The sequence below is a fragment of the Anticarsia gemmatalis genome, chromosome 17 (assembly GCF_050436995.1).
Source record: "Anticarsia gemmatalis isolate Benzon Research Colony breed Stoneville strain chromosome 17, ilAntGemm2 primary, whole genome shotgun sequence".
In the NCBI taxonomy this organism is placed as follows: domain Eukaryota; kingdom Metazoa; phylum Arthropoda; class Insecta; order Lepidoptera; family Erebidae; genus Anticarsia; species Anticarsia gemmatalis.
In genome coordinates, this window is record NC_134761.1 from 1,516,121 (window position 1) to 1,532,913 (window position 16,793).

Sequence of the window (16,793 nt, forward strand, 5' to 3'; positions counted from 1 at the left end):
TATGAAATAAAAAAGGCGATAGAAAATTCTGTGAAACTTTGTATTGAAAACTAGCGTCTGCTTTTTTTATAAGTTAACGTCCCAGTTAATAGAGTAACCCCCGGTTTCTGAGTACATTTAGCGATAGTTTATTTATTCAATAGCATTTTTTTTAAATGAGTTTAAACGCTATTGAATAGATAAACTTCCGCTTAATGTAACTCAAAAACCAGGAGTAAGTCCATAGAAATACAACGTTGACATTTATAATGTTAGTCCCATAGCTTGAACGTAACGCGTTATTTTCCTTTTCTTTTTTTTTTACTTTTACTGTCCCACTGTTGGGCAAGGCGTTCCGAATAGAGAGAGTATAGACCTTGAGTTTACCACCCTGGCTAAATGCAAGTTAGGGACTTTGCATGCCTTCAAGAAATATTAGGATTCATCACAACAATCCCTTTGCCGTTAGAGCAAATGTTAATTATTTTTAATACACGCATAACTTCGAGAAGTCATTGGTGTGTTGCCTCGGGTTCGAATGGTCGACCACTCGTGTGTAACGTGCCTATTTATACCACTCGGCTATCAGTCTACAAACTTTAAATTTTACTTTGCTTTACAAACTTTAAATAGCAATTTTGTTCTTTCTTTTTGTACTAGTGCACTACGTTGAAGGAAGAAAGAGTTTTAAAAGATATTGACAAATTAACCTCCTTTGCGTCGCGCAGTGAATTCTTCGAAAACATTTTTCTTCTCGGCATTTCCTTTCCTCGTTCTGCGTTTCTAATTTGCTCTAAAGACCCATTAAAAGCTTTTATCAGCTCAGACATTGAATAAACTGTCACGGTAAATACGGAAAAATAATCAACAACCACCATTACTTTTTAGGGGTAAATCCGTAGAATCAATCGTGACGTGGAAAAGATTTTATATAAATAAAAATCCTGCCAACTGTGAGTTGGACTCACGCACAAAGGGCTCCGTACCATATATAAAAACGGAAAAAATATGAGTCTGGACGCGTGCTTCACCCAGGTGGAGACTCAGATAGTGAAGCACGAGTCCAACGCCAAAAATATCACGATTGCTGTATCGAAGACCCCTGAAATACTAAATTTATTCTGTTTTTTAGTTTTGTTATTATGGTGGTTATTAATTGTTTTTATAGCTGTGAAAATGTCAACTGTCTTACTATCACAGTTCATGAGATACAGCCTAATAACAGACAGAAAGCGAAGTCACAGCAAAAGGTTCCCGTATTTACGTTTCGTGTACGGAACCCTAAAAAGTATAAAAAAACAGCCGCAAAGCTAAGCTATCTTTATTCAAATAAAAGTCACGACTGCATAAAATATATCTTTGCAAAGATATACAATAGAACATCAAATGGGGTCCAAATATCTTTCATTCAATTGAGTCTCCAAATTTCGTCGCGAAATTTACAACCCCCGTAACTTTTTTACGGGGATCTGGGTGGTTAAATCCTTTTCGGGGTCCGCAAAAATATTGGGAGATGTTACGGTTTTGGAAATAAATGGAAATGAAAATTGTTACGGAAATATATTTTGGAAGATCATTATAATTGTGGTCGTTTTGTAAGTATGGAAAAGGTTATGGATTTGATTCTATTTTTAGGTTTTTAACAAGCTTAGGTCTGGGTGTTTTTGCTGAGCTAAAACATGTTTCTTATAAATTAATTTTATGTACTTACTTACATAAAATTAATTTATAAGAACAATGTATATAAGAATCCATCAATAATTAGGAAACTAGTTCGACAAACGACGATGTATCTTTTAGAATATTTTTTTTTTTATAAAGATTTTGTCTAAAATCGGTTTTCCTAAAATATCTCCCAAGACAAAATTCGTTTAAGTCTTGGACTTATCTTTAAAAATCTTTTCCTTAAATGTACATATTAACCCTCAACCCTTATAAGACATAAACCCCATTTTCGTTGTACATTTTAACACGCAACGAACCAATTATAACCTGCCTTTGTCGCCCCAAAAATAGGTTACGGGTTCCGTACAAAGCAGCGGCTTACACTTGACCTGTTTTTTATTTTCGCATAAATAAGCATGGTAAACAGAATTTATAGTATGTTACTGGTCGTAAAACTAGATAGTCTTTTTCCCTTTGAAATCACACTGTTCTACCTGAAAGAACGAATGATGGAGAGAAAAGATTTCCGGGAATTGTTTTTTTGGGTTCTAATTGATGGACAAAGTAAAGTGCTGTGAGCACGAAATAAATATACTGAAAACGACAAAATACTGAAGATGCACGTGATGATGTGGGTAGTAAAAATATTTTTAGAGGAGCAAAATTATACATATATGAGGTATCTACAGAAAGAAATGATGAAATGAAAATGAGGGAGGCTTTTGCTCTGTAGTGGAACACTTAAATAGGCTTAAAAACTGCTCAAAGACTAACTGTTGTTTTTGAAATCGTCTTAAATTAATAATAATATTAACACGACATACTTTACAAAATATGATTTTCCCACGACCTGCCTATGTCATATCCGCGCTTCAATTTGTAATTTCAAAATACAATTCGTCAAAAGTATGCATGTAATGTACATAAACAATATAGACCTAATATAATAAATGTATAAAACATTTATATCACAAATAGTTATGACTAATGGAAACTGAATCCGTTAATAAAATCACCAATACGATTTTTACATTGTTGACATTCTTTTTCAAACATTTACATATTTTTTACATATAGTAATAGTACACATAATATAATATATATCTAGTATACATATAAGAGTATATCTATATTATTCTTAACCCAATACTGTCCGTCCCCATTGCTAGGCACGAGTCTCTTTCCAGAATGAGATTTCAGTCCTTCTTCCAGGCCAAGTGTATTGGTGACTAGATCTCTTAGACAATTATTTTCAAAAGCTCTTAAACTTCGAAGGTCTCGTCACGATATTTTCCTTCACCAAGAGATAATCACCAGAAATAAGTCCCTAACCTGCACCAGCGCGGTGAACTCAAGGCTTTCTCGTTCCGGCGGAGCCCCCTTGCCCAGCAGTGGGACAGTAATGGGTTAAAAAAAAAGATAATTATCTTTTATTTATAATTATAATAATAACTACGAAAATGGATTATTCTGTTGTCTTGGTTTCGATTTGAACTCTACGTAGGAGGAAAATGCCTATACCCCTCAGCTATCACAGTAAATAACTTAGTTTCATTAAATAAATACCCAGTTGTGATGAAATTAGAATTCCTTGTGAATATCTCGGATGGAGACGAAATCCTGTTTACGAAGGTAAGTAGGTTGTCCCCTCGTCAGTTCGATTGGGACCCGAGTACGGTGGACACGTTGCGGTTTTTAAAACGGACAGTCCTGATTTATTGGGAGATTGTTTGCGTGTTTTGGATATAGATTTTGGTATTATGTTGTTTTTTGCGTTTCATTTGCTTTGAATGCTTCATTGTTTATAAACTTTTTTTATGCTGTAACTAGAAAGGTCATGCTTTCTAACTATGTTGAAGAAGTAATACGTTAAAGCCCAATTTTCTTTACTCGTGCTACTACTAAATATCTTTTCTCGACTGTTATTATGTTGGCCACCAGCAGGTTTATAGTTCATTAATTTTAATTGGTCCATACTTCAGTAACATGCCAAGCATTGTTTTTACAATAGAGATATTAATTAATTAAAGCCAAGTGACAGAGATTTCAAAATTATATTTCACCATTGAGGACAAATTAATAAAATATCTTCATTATATACATAAGGCTATATCCAAAAGAAAAGTCAGAAGAGTATAAATAAACTTCTGTTTCGTTATTTTCAATGTCAGTCTCATGTAATAGGGGGTAAACCTATTACGTTTTGTACTTAGCGTTTTCATACATTCTACATTAAAACGCTTACATTTTTCGCCAAAAAATCCACAAATCGTAAGTAGCAAGTATACGTGGCCCACAGTCATATTTCATACTACAAACTTATTATAAGGCGCGGCGTCACGAAGGAAATGTTGTGAACATGTTAGTCTAATGCCTAAGCATTTATATTACAAGCTGGCACGATTCATAACCTAAGTATGCCTAACACGTTATTAGAACATGCTGTATTTTATAAATATGTGACAGTTTCATCAAAATTTGCATTTGCTGTATATGTTAATATGGTTTTATTATGTAAAACATGTGTTATTATAATGTAAGGAATTAGAAGTCTTAAAAGTAGTACTTGTAGTAGCTCGATTCTCGACAGCCGGTACTATTGAGTATTGAGATTTTTACATTTAAAATTTTAATTTACAGTGAATATACATAGTTCCTATGGCACCCGATAGAGGCGCTGATCAGATTTTCATCCTAAATTTCTGTACCTAGCCGGCTCTTGATAGTCGATAGTAGTAGAAAATTGCGCTATTATTGTTTCAAAGCCGTGGTAACGATTGCTCGATCCAAGCATAACCAAGGGAAATTAAAAAAAAATTAAGGAAACGTCAGAGTGACACATTGATCATACGTTTTTTTTTACTCAAACGTATTACGTTGTAATCAGTAGACAGACCGATAATATTACCCAACACAATTAGGACAAGTATTCTTGTTTACAGAAAAATATATCCCCAGTTATAAAATACAAGGTTCCATTTAAAAAACGAGTATTACTCAACCCAAAGATAAATTACATAATGTCCGTAATTTTTATTTAAAAATCACACACACCGCAGTGTTACCTGTTTTGAAATTGCGAAAATGTTACCAATGATAAAATTATAACGGACGCCTCTCAAAAAGGGATTACCCCAAAACTCTATTAGCATTTAGAAGGTATTTTATTAATTTTGCTCCCTTTTACTTTAGGGAAAGTAAGTAAATCAACTCGGAAATATTTTGTCCAGTGCAATTTGTATTTTTGACAATGAATTGTAATAATGTTATGTCAAGGAAATAAGTCTATGTACAATTATAGTAAAGCTGATCACCAGTTCTCTGCTTGTGGAATCAGTATTCAGGTCTGTCATTATCAGCTATCTTGTGCGGGGTATAAGTCCTCAGTTAAACGTCAGTCATATCTGATCGAGCTCTACTTATTCAGGTTTCTTCAAATTCATATTGTACAAGAACACGTTTTTGTACAATCTTAAAATACTTTTTACTAATATTATGAAATAATGCAAATGCTTGGATGTTCGCTTAGCAATTCCGTCAAAAGTACCAATCGGATTGACGTTGGTACACAGTTCGTTTATAACTAGGATTAACACATAGACAACAGAAAACAACAGATCAAAGTTAATTAGGGATTGTTTAGTTTGTACGAATAAATCTAAAAAGCTCTAAATATATATAATTAATTCCTAGCTAATTTTATATTTCAAAGACTTTTACACCTAAAAACTAACTTCCTTATTTAAGATTAGTCCATAAACTTTTATCCAATTGCTTCTGAACATCAAAGAAATTGAACACACTTCCTCACATCTTCGAGATATTTCTCAACTGTCTTACAGCTACAACAAACTTTATTTCTTCCTACAAACTTATAATTAGTTTGACATTGACATTTCTTATATATTTTTAGATTTAATCGAGGTTATATTTATTTAAACCGTCGCGCTTTAGTACCGTTTGGTGAGAAGTGTGCGTGACTGTTTATCTCGAGATTACGGGATTATACTGTAATTAGTGATAATTGTATTAACAGTATCAACATTTTACGCCTATAATCCTGAATATTTTAAACATATTTTTTTTCTTTCATACTAACATTATGAAAGTAAAAGTTTTTTTGACCCTTTGCTCGAAAAATAGTGATCGATTTAGATAAATTTTGGCAGTGTGATAATAATTAATGAGAGTAGCTGAAATAGGGCCGATATAAAGTAACTCTCAATAAATAGAATAATAAAGAATTTAGGTAACCTGCTTTTGCCAAAATTATGTCTTCATTTCTTAAAAGTTACATCAAAAATGTAATTTTTCCATCTTGCCCAATTTTCCGGTTACATTGAAACAAATTCGGTTCAAACGACAAATACTTGGCTTGTTGCCCAATTCTCACATATATGTATTATATAACTATATAGTATGTGAGCGACACGTATATTTGATCGTGATAATTCTACGGAAGGACGCAGTTTAGATTTGTGAGTATATTTCAAAATGTTCAATTCGTTGGAAATGTTTTACCGTTTACTTTTTCGGAAGGGTTTGCTGATTTTACAGTTAGAATCAGATGTTTATACATTACTGTTACATTACATTTTGTCGAGCTCTGCATTTGAACAAAGTACCAAGCTTGTTACCTTCGGGTAACACGATACCCTTCGGTAAGACTGGTTGTCAGACTTTCAACCTTCTGTCACTGTCAGAGATCTTTGAAAATTACAGCTGGAATGACAATTTAACGTGTGCCACTAACTTCAAAACCTATAAGCAATTTCAAAGGCTTTTTTCTTTTTGACTCTAGAAAAAAGACCAAACAATAGGCCTAATATTAAAAATGACATTTTGGTATTCACCGCCAGGTATACCTAAAAGTGCTTTCATAAATATAATAAAAGAGTACATTTCTAACAACGACTAACGTGAGAAGGAATTTAATATCTTTGGAGACGTGCTACAAATATTTTTATTTGAGTAGAGCCTCTGAGGCCACCTGAAACTCGATGTAAATAACAGCTTTTGTGGCAACAGGACATGTGGAGAAATAAAATTGAAGCGGAGGGAATATACAAACAGAGAAAGATAAAAAGATTTGTAGTTCGGCAATTTTTAATAAAATTATAGCATGATGGCTTTCATGGTATCTTGTGACTATTTCGATGCTATTTTATTGCCTTTGTGTAAAATGTTTGACATTTAAGTGAAATGAAAACATTGTCAATGATTTTGGCACAATTAATAAAGTAACTCAAAAACTCACAAAGGTGCTGTTAGTCATTTTCGCCTCAGTATCATAAATTTTTGTCAGTCAAATATGGAGTAGGTATAATGTTAGTTTTAACCACTGTAAACTAATCTATTTACGACCTTTCATACCGACATTGGATCCACGACGTATCTTTAAAACAGAAAATTCATCAGTTAAAACATTTAACTTAACTACAATAGAAAGCAAAAATAGTTTGACAATCTAATAAAAGCCAACTTTTATCACTAACACAATTACGTATTCCAAACCACCAATTCGTATATCAAAAAAAATTCGCTACAAAAATATTCCACAACGAATACCATGAACAAAATAATAGTAAGTAATCTCAATCAATCAAGCAGACAGACAGACACGCGATCAAGACGTGGACAGATTAGACACTGAAATTAACTGTTGCGAAACTTTGCGTAATAAGGTTCTTTATTGATTTGGTAGGTTTTGAGAAACAAAAAATAGTAGGATTTTTTCACTATGTGGAGAAGAATATTGATCACATAGTATAGTTGATGTAAGTCTTAAATATTACCTCATCAGCCTAGGTTTATTTTAAATTGGGCCTATCTAGGCCTTAATATATTAGTTTCATTTTTATATATTCTTTTTAACATGTCACGAATTTCATCCGAGGAAGATGAAGATGTACATTGATGGTAACCAATTTATCGTCACGTTTAAGCTATACTTTCTATTATGGTAATCAAGCTACGGGCTTACCAATATCGATAACATTGTAGAAGAAAATGAAAATTTTTATAGAACTTTGCCTGATTCGTTCGTTCGTTGTCACAATAAACGATTAACGCGCTAAGAATTATTAAAACAAAATAATACTGTTATACTATAGTTACTAGTACTGGGAATCGAACCCAAGATCCTCAGATACAGTAGTATCGGCTTAAGGACTACTGAACTACTGCAGCTGTCATTCTGCCCAGTATTTAATTAGATCTATAGCTGTACTTTGGCCACCCATCACCACTTCAATTTCATAACTCATCATATTTATGTCAAAACTGTTTTCATACACGATTCTGGCACAGTTTCTAGTTAAACGTGATATTAATCTGTAGTTTCAACACCTTTGCACTACGTACGTATATAAACTAGAACTAACATAATAAATTCAGTAGTACTGAAAACAGGGCTAAGCTGAATTTCATGAATGGTTTAATACCTCAGAGTAAAATGGCTTTTTTTGAAGCCACGTCATAGGTCTTTAGGGTGGCTTGAACAACTTTGACACTAGGTTGACCACTAACCATACGATAAGAAAGATAGATAGTGTCTTTTTTAGTTTTGTTAACGTTCCCGGTATATGACACACATAGGCTCGTCCCAAATCATTTTGGACTAACATTATTAATGGCGAACTACCGGTTTATTTTAAACACCACTGCTTAAACTTTTGGGTACAACAGCCGTGATATTATGTATTTTAGTAATCAAAAAACAAACTGACAAAGGCCTGTTCCAATATGTCATTCTCTTGACCTCTCTGCCTTACTCGGCGGCTTGAACAACTTTGACACTAGATTGACCACAAACGATAAAAACATACTCATCTCACTTTGTCCGATGTTCGCCTCAAAAAAGTTGAGTAGTTATAGTATAATAGTTAATCAACTCGATTTGTAATACAATTATTACGGAAAAACTCTTATCTGTATAATAATTTCAGTTTCCGTGATGTTATCAAAATACATTCTACTGTATTTATTGTCATTTACGATAATCAGATTCAAAAGAATTTAACAAAGAAAATATCTATGGTATACAAAAGTATTCTAACAATGTATGAAAATAGTCAACAATTCCTATTGAGTACGTGTCTATAATGTTCACTCATTGTTAGAAATTACTGTACTCCAAATGGTACACGGGAAAATATCTACAATATTATAAATACATTATTAGTGGATACTATTATATGTATTCATGAAATTGTAATCATTGAATAAAACTGCCTAATTACAACAGTCATTTCATCGATTATCTTTGTATTATGTCAACTTTTCTATAGTAAAAGATTCGAAAATTGTTCTGCTAACAACTTTATAAATGTAGATGCACATATTTTTTTGTTTTTAGTTCAAATGTAATAAATTAGGTAGGAGCTATATGCCGCAGCGTATTAACTCCATCTATATTTAAAAAGTAATTTTGGCATTAAGGAGTTGCAAACATATCATCATCTATTAATACAGGACTACGTATTTTTAATATAGAAGGATAAAACATTTTACGTATCTATCTTAGTATATAATATATTCTTTGAATGTACAATCGTAAATGAAAAATTCATCCTCTCTCATCTGCACATCACAAGATTAGCCATTAACTCTAAGTAAGACAGAGATAGCAATAGTAGCATTTCTTTTGCGATTCTCTTTAAAAGAACGATTCCTTTTTCCGGATAATCTCATCCGGCGTCTCATCCTTCAAAGTAACATAATGGAATTTTGCAAAATCCAATTTGAATCAATGTAGTAAAACCATTTATCACCGAATACGTTTAATAGCTAAAGTTGAAGAGTATTTTTTCATAGAACATTAATTCTGTATAATTAACTATGTCTAATTTGGTTAGGAGAATCATTTTTCTTTATATTTTCTTCGAGTTTCGTCTTGGGATTAGATTATAATATTAAAGATAGTAGTTGTTTTTTTAAGGGCAGAGCTGTCTATCATACCTGTCTGAATCTTTTGAAAGTAAGTAGTCAATCAAAGGTATTTGTTTTACCCAAAATCTTTTGATTTACAGACTTTTCGATGCCATAAACTATAGTTCTTATTTTTAGCTCTCTGAATACGATAACTCAATTACTATGACAAGAAATAATAGTGTCAATAAATATGTAGCATTACTTAGGTATATTACATACATACTCGTACATATCACACCTGTTATACCCGAAGGTGTAGGCAGAGGCGTATGAAATACACTCATGTTACTAATATTATAAAGCTGAAGAGTTTGTTTGTTTGTTTGTTTGAACGCGCTAATCTCAGGATCTACTGGTCCGATTTAAAAAAATCTTTCAGTGTTAGATAGCCTATTTATCGAGGAAGGTTATAGGCTATATAACATCACGCTACGGCCATTACGAGCGGAGTAGCAACGAAAAATGTTACAAAAGCGGGGAAAATTACGTGACGCAAGTGAAGTTGCGCGGGTCAGCTGGTTTCCAATATTAGTCAGTCCTACATTATATGGGCAAGCCTATAGCAAGTAATCTCTGGACTTCTATCAAAAAAAATATAAATAAGAAAAGACCAATAGTATTTTGATGGTCTCGGAAATCGAACTCTAGACCTCATGATCAACAGGATACCTACGCTAGCAAATTAGTTAAAATAAACACGAAACTATAAGTAAGAGTACAGTACTATAAGTAAGAATTTAACACTATAAGAACAAATACAACACTCTAAATACAAATACAACACTATAAGTACAAATACAACACTATAAGTAGAAGTACAACAGTACTGTAATTCTCGGTAGTCGCTAGCACTTCAATAAAACACAACCGGCGCCTAAAGCTACGTGTACACTGCAGATGCGTGACCTGGCTTAGACAAATATCGAACTAGGTGTTTCTTAGTGTGAAATAGAATATAGTCACTTATATAGGTTGTACTGGCAATTGTGGAACCTAAAACTTTGTTAGGCGGTAGTTTTATTAACGCTCTTAATTTTGGAATATTAGAAAATTTTGAAATAAGTAGATATAAAACCGTGTTCAAAAGAGGCACTCAGCTCACGCTGTTCGTAGACTGAACGTTCGCGCAAAATACTCGGGAAAGAATCGCGGCAAAATTCTCGCATTTAACTTGAGTCACAGATATAGGACCGATAGTAAAAATAATCTTTAAATTTTAAGATTTCATTGCAAGATATTTTTCACAGAATTGTGAAAAAATAGCGAATTGAGAAATTTTATGTCACTAACATCCCCAGTCATTTCATGATTTTGCAATACTTATACAATAATCATCATTATTTATTTTTCACTGTAGGGTGTAAGCATAGGTATTAGGTGTATAAATCAACATCCTATTCGAAATAACGGCAAAATAAATTCATATTTCCTCTTACCCCACCAGCTCAGACACAATAAAAATCATCTAATGTCTTGTACATATTTAAAACTAGCTGACTCGCGCAACATCGCTTGCGTCACATAAGAGAGAATGGGTCAAGACATTTTTCACTGGTACTCTGCTCCTATTGGTCGTAGCGTGATGATATATAGCCTAAAGCCTTCCTCGATAAATATACTATGCAACACTGTTTTTTTTTTTGTTTCGGACCAGTGGTTCCTGAGATTAGCGTGTTCAAACAGACAAACAAAATATAAGCTCTTCAGCGTTATAATATTAGAATAGATATTAATAAAACAGAGCATTACCTAACATAAGTGAAAATCCTCCCTTACAGTAATATAAACAGCCTACTAAACAATAGACTAGACCGTACTAGAGCTGTAATTGTGCTGGCTAGACAATAATTATTGTGGCCGGTGGATAACGCCCGATGTCTATGTTTAATGGCCGAGGTGTATGTGGGTCAAAGATGTTTGTTTTGTCATAAATATGTGTTTTAATTACCATATATCAAATTTTGGGAGGGTTTTAATGTTTATCTTGAAAGCGTTTTGATATTGCTCCATTAGCACTTTACTAAAATGTTTATTTTTAACATCTCATATAGCGCTTGTATCCATATAGAGATTTCTTAAGTTACTGCATAATTGCAGCGTCTGAATTTGTATAAAAATATTTTTTTTACATACTATAACAACTTCAAACTTTCAAGCTGCTAACTAATGTTAACGACTGTCAGAGATCTTTGAAAATGACAACTAGGACCCACAATTAAACGTGCCTTCTGAAACCCGGAGGAACTCAATATTATGTATAAGATGGTCACCCATCCACAGAATAACCTCGGCAAGCGTAGATTAACCTCTGTAATGGATCCGCGCGGCTGTTGTTAACTAAGCCACGAGCTCTTCATCTTGCAGTAGGTACGATTTACTAAATGCGAACATAATAAAGGCCCACCCAACAGTTCACGCTCCAAAACCCTTTAAATAAATCCGTCAATTCATTAAAGAAATAAAGAAAATCACACGTACATACAAAAAACAGGTCTCATTCAGGGGTGTCAGTGAAACCATTAATAATGAATCAACAATACGACGCGCGAGTGAATCAGAATTGATCTTTGAAACGATGAATTCATTAGGCGGTGAATTGAGATCTTCTATCAAGAATTGTATTTCATATAGACTGATAATGTTGTTAGTGAAATTAGATGTCTTTATAGTGCACTAACTATTGGCGTTTTCAAAGATTGGTGCACTAAACGTTTATAAGCACACAAAACAGTGTAAATCTTTACTTACATCGGTATAAAAATATGAATTTTCATTAATCTTTTACTCTCCTATGAAAACGGCATCAAATTGTATGACTGTATTTAAAAGAACAGAAAAAAACTTCTTGATCCAATGTCAAGCAAAGTGCTATTAGTTCTCTTCAATTTCTGTGAAATTGTCTTCAATAGCAGCCCGGAGTTCGATCTTAACTATAGCTAGTCAGTAAATAATACTGTCGACAGTATTAAATTCTTAATGTAACCTTTTTATTATCGGTCAAAATATTATGTCGGGGAAAAAGTCTTTTCGCATTATAGTATGCATGAACTTGTAATAATATCTCTTTGGTTTCAAGAATCACAAATTAGTACACGGTTCATTAGTTTTCTTGCAGTGAGCCTTCATACATACTATAATGCGAAAAGACTTTTTCCCCGACCTAATATGTCGAAACAACATACCTATGTCCTAAACATACAGACATCTCAAAAATACATCTTTACATACAGCCCTTAAATCATAAAACTGAAGTTATATTTTCATTGCACATAACCAATGACCATAAATCTTTAACTGGAATATTCTGCCTACCAACATTCATCTTCTAAAAGATTCACCGTAAAATATTTAAGCGATAAAACCCAGATGGTGTAGACTGTCTTATTATGCATTAAGAGGGATCTCAATCGCCTGGGTACAGACTTTCCAGATTAATCTGGTTCCTAAAATAGACTTAGATACGCCTTTCAGTCTGAAAATATAAAAATGTGTATTGCTTTATTTAGCGCGCGAGAAAATTTGTCTATTTACAGGTATGTACCGTTTGACTAGCGACTCTACTAGTGTAGTTTCATCCCCCATTTCGGTTCGGATAGGGGTTGATTTTTCTAAAATAGGTTTGTTTGATTTCGATTGTGTCCATAGTAATTTAGATTAGTGAAAGTCAGACAGATTTTACATCTATTTGATAACCTTAATAAGCTATTTCAATAAATACAGAATTTCTTGAATATTAATTAAACAAAAGAAGTTGGAAGGGATCGTGTTATGTGGTGTTCCTCGCTCTCTGCTTATTTCCATGAGAAGAATGCGTCCATTTATGTATGCATATATAGTCGTTAGTCTTATCAATGTAAGACCGACTTAAAATCGAAACGGCTTAAGCATTAGTACCTCACTTACTTGATAATAACCACACATCTAACGACCACAAAGTCTTTTTACGGACTACGAAACTACTAATAAATAGCTAACAAGCTAACTAACTTACTTTTAGAAGCTATTATAGAAAAAACTAGATTGGAGTTCTGGACTTTTCTTAGTGCGAGTGGGTCTGGAAGATTCTAAGTCTGCCAATGCTTAAGATAGAATATAATTATGTCCAAAACTATCAATCGTTATAAAACACAAAATATCACGCCAGTTCTACCCGAAAATATAGGCAGAGGTGTATGAAATACACCCGCGTTTCGTTCACCACGTTAGTATTTCAAATTTCACACCTTTCAAATTGACCACAAGTTTTTTTTCGTATCAGAAGGGATAAAATTGTTCTACTTTTTAGTACATAACATAACTAGAAATTAAAAAATACTGCCCTAATGGAAAATACATTAAACAACAAAGTAAAATGATCCAATACAAATTATTCAACCAGATGTAAAAAATATGCAAAGTACACATAAATTAAATTCATCGAACTAGCAATTTGAAACTAACGATAGAATTGACAAAATATCATGAAATAAAAACAGATCGGTATTTTAATATGTTTATCCATTTGTACGAATATTCAAAGCTTTTATTGAAATATTTACATACTTATATTGTTATTGAATTATGTAAAACAATTCAGTATGTATGAATATTGATGAAGCAAAAATATTTCGAGATAGTTCAATTGAACTACTGTATTCCCTTGCAAAAATAGTAGGTAAGTTACATTGAAAGGGCTCTGCTTATAATATGGTAATTGAGCGTGATGTTATGTTAATAGTACATACATATAATCACGCTTTCTTCTCATAGGGGTAGGCAGAGAACAGAGAATAGTATTGCATATAAATCTATAAATTATTTTATATTTATTGGATCCATAAAACATGTCTAGTTAATTCCATACTGTTCGAATATAGATTATTTGTATAAACAACACAGTAATTATCGGTAAAACAACCATACCACATTTTAGTTTAACTTCAACAAATTATACACCAAATACCATTTCATTACGGCAATAAAATTGAGAGAAATGGCCGATTAAAAGTTTTAACGATCGACAGTTTCAGCCGAACATATATGTTAGCACTCAATTTTATAGAGCAGACAATATTACCAAACTTCCCCCATTGAATACAATTAAAACAAATTAATTAATCAATTATTTAAACAAATTGTTTGATTAAAAATTCAATCAATTTCTCAAATTGTTTTTAATTCAAACAATTTCTTTTAGGCATCAAAGTGCCGATTTTAATCTTTTTATATATGTGACACACAAATTGAATATAGAATACAAACATTGTTTTCAATTTAAACGTCGTACAATTTAACACCGGCTAGTTTTTTCCTTAAAAAATATTAAAAAACACTGTTTACTTACATGACTGTCATCCGATTTTTTTGCACACACACACTGTCACACACACACAACACAAGATCACAAAAATCGATGTTTGGTTTTTTTTTTCGAGCGCGTGTTGGGCGGGAGCGTGCGTCTCTTGGGCGGGCGGGTAACGACTGCGGCGGATTCGCGGAGTGGCGCTATTGTCGCTCTTGGCCTCCGTCCCGGGAACCATAGCAAGAATTTACTCTTAAAAACTCCATAAATTCAACCACAAACCCTACTTCTTATACACAACAAAGTCAAATTAAACCAAATTATTCAGAATGTAAAACAATTTAGTCGAAAAATTCAAGTCGAAAATAATGGTACAAGTGCTGCCATCTGTTGATTAAAGCTAGAACTGTTCGTTCAATGAATATAGAGAGCGTAGCTTTTACGAGTCGACTAGTAGTTGATCAAATGGATGTATGTTTACGTCTCAACGCGAAATTGTGATTATTTGTTTGTAAATTAAGATGAATAGGTTTCTTGGAACGTTTTCCGTTCAACGTCTTCGTAGAGTGTTGTATTTTAATTATATGACAGGGTATAGGATGTTTTAATTCGGAGTAATTAAGAACTTAGTTTGTGACTAGACGTTTAATTTAAGAGTAAGGGTAGTCACATATTTGTGTTACTCGTTGATAAAATGGAATTAAAATCTTTGGTGAGTTAGGCCCTGAGTTCACCACGTTGGCGAAGTGCAGGCTGAAACTACTGGCTTTAAGGCCTTCTTATAGAACTAGCAGGAAAACAAAGATTGCTCACGATGTTTTTCTTTACTGTACTAAAACTTGTAGTACACACATAACTTAGTAAATTTATTTTTGAGCCTTTAATACATGTTTTAGCGCTTCTACACTCGCGCATTTCACAAAAACTGGTTACTCTACTTTTACAAAAATTATAGGCTTATAAAATGACTATATCAGGTAGAGTCCAAGGCTTAAAAACTACCCTCGCTACGTCTCTATCGCAGCCCCTACATCCGTGCGATGCATGTTTAGCACAAAACGGAACCGCGTGGAAACCATAGATCATGCCCGTGACGTGTGGCTCCCCCTATCTTATGAAGGGTGTTATATTTAGCTAACGTTTATTGTGTGCAGGGATTTTTTGTTGATTCTATAAGGTAATTGTGACACGAGCCTTGGAGTACAGTGAAGGAATAATAGGATTGCTAGTATTGTGCTCATGCTTGTAAAAATATGTAACCAAAGCTATTCTAACCTTAAACATGAATTAGTTACAATGCCGCTTTAATTATTTTAGTTTTTACTCTGTTAGGGCTGAGCTCCCTCGTAGCAGCACTGCTTAGCAAGGGTTTCTACCTTTGTCATTAAAAGAAGAATTCAACTATGAATATGCTGGTCTACATTAGGGACTTTTGTAGGAACTTTGACTGAAGCAATGTTTCTTTAAGATAACTCTTTTCATTGTTAAAACAGGTAATAATAATTTTTAATGCACATACATACACACTTTCAAATCAATTAGTATGTCGTATCATGTACACATAACTTCGGATTTTCCTAATATGTAACAAAAGACTTTTACATCTTGCAAGGAATGCGAATACTTTCTAGCTATTACGGATCTCTACCACTTGCTTAAATCAAAGCCTACAAATTCCCCTTTCCCAACCCGAAATGTTCCAACTTATCAATGGTATAAGCACATTAGCGTGCACCCCGCAGTGTTTCAACAAAGCCACGTCGGCACCATACATCATGGCACTGACGCCGCCTATCTACAGGAGTTACATTTGTACCGGTATCTGTTTAGAATATTAATATTTGTGTTTATTGTTATATTTATACCTTTGTCTTCGTACAGGAGCGAGAATCTCTACAGTCGGAAGATCGAGTAACGAGAGTTTAACACTAAAAAT

General features: G+C 33.3%; 1 protein-coding gene across 4 annotated transcripts in view; it reads right to left on the bottom strand.

The window, feature by feature from the left end:
* The window catches only part of LOC142980038 (zwei Ig domain protein zig-8-like), a 248,613-nt gene extending 233,583 nt beyond the window's left edge, over window positions 1-15,030 (bottom strand). For 3 of the 4 annotated variants that reach the window (XM_076125312.1, XM_076125314.1, XM_076125311.1), the window contains exon 1: window positions 14,900-15,030. The gene's annotated coding sequence lies outside the window, so the exon portion shown is untranslated. The remainder of the gene's footprint in view (window positions 1-14,899) is intronic. The other variant, XM_076125313.1, reaches the window with a different exon arrangement.
* Between the last annotated feature and the right edge of the window lie 1,763 nt (window positions 15,031-16,793).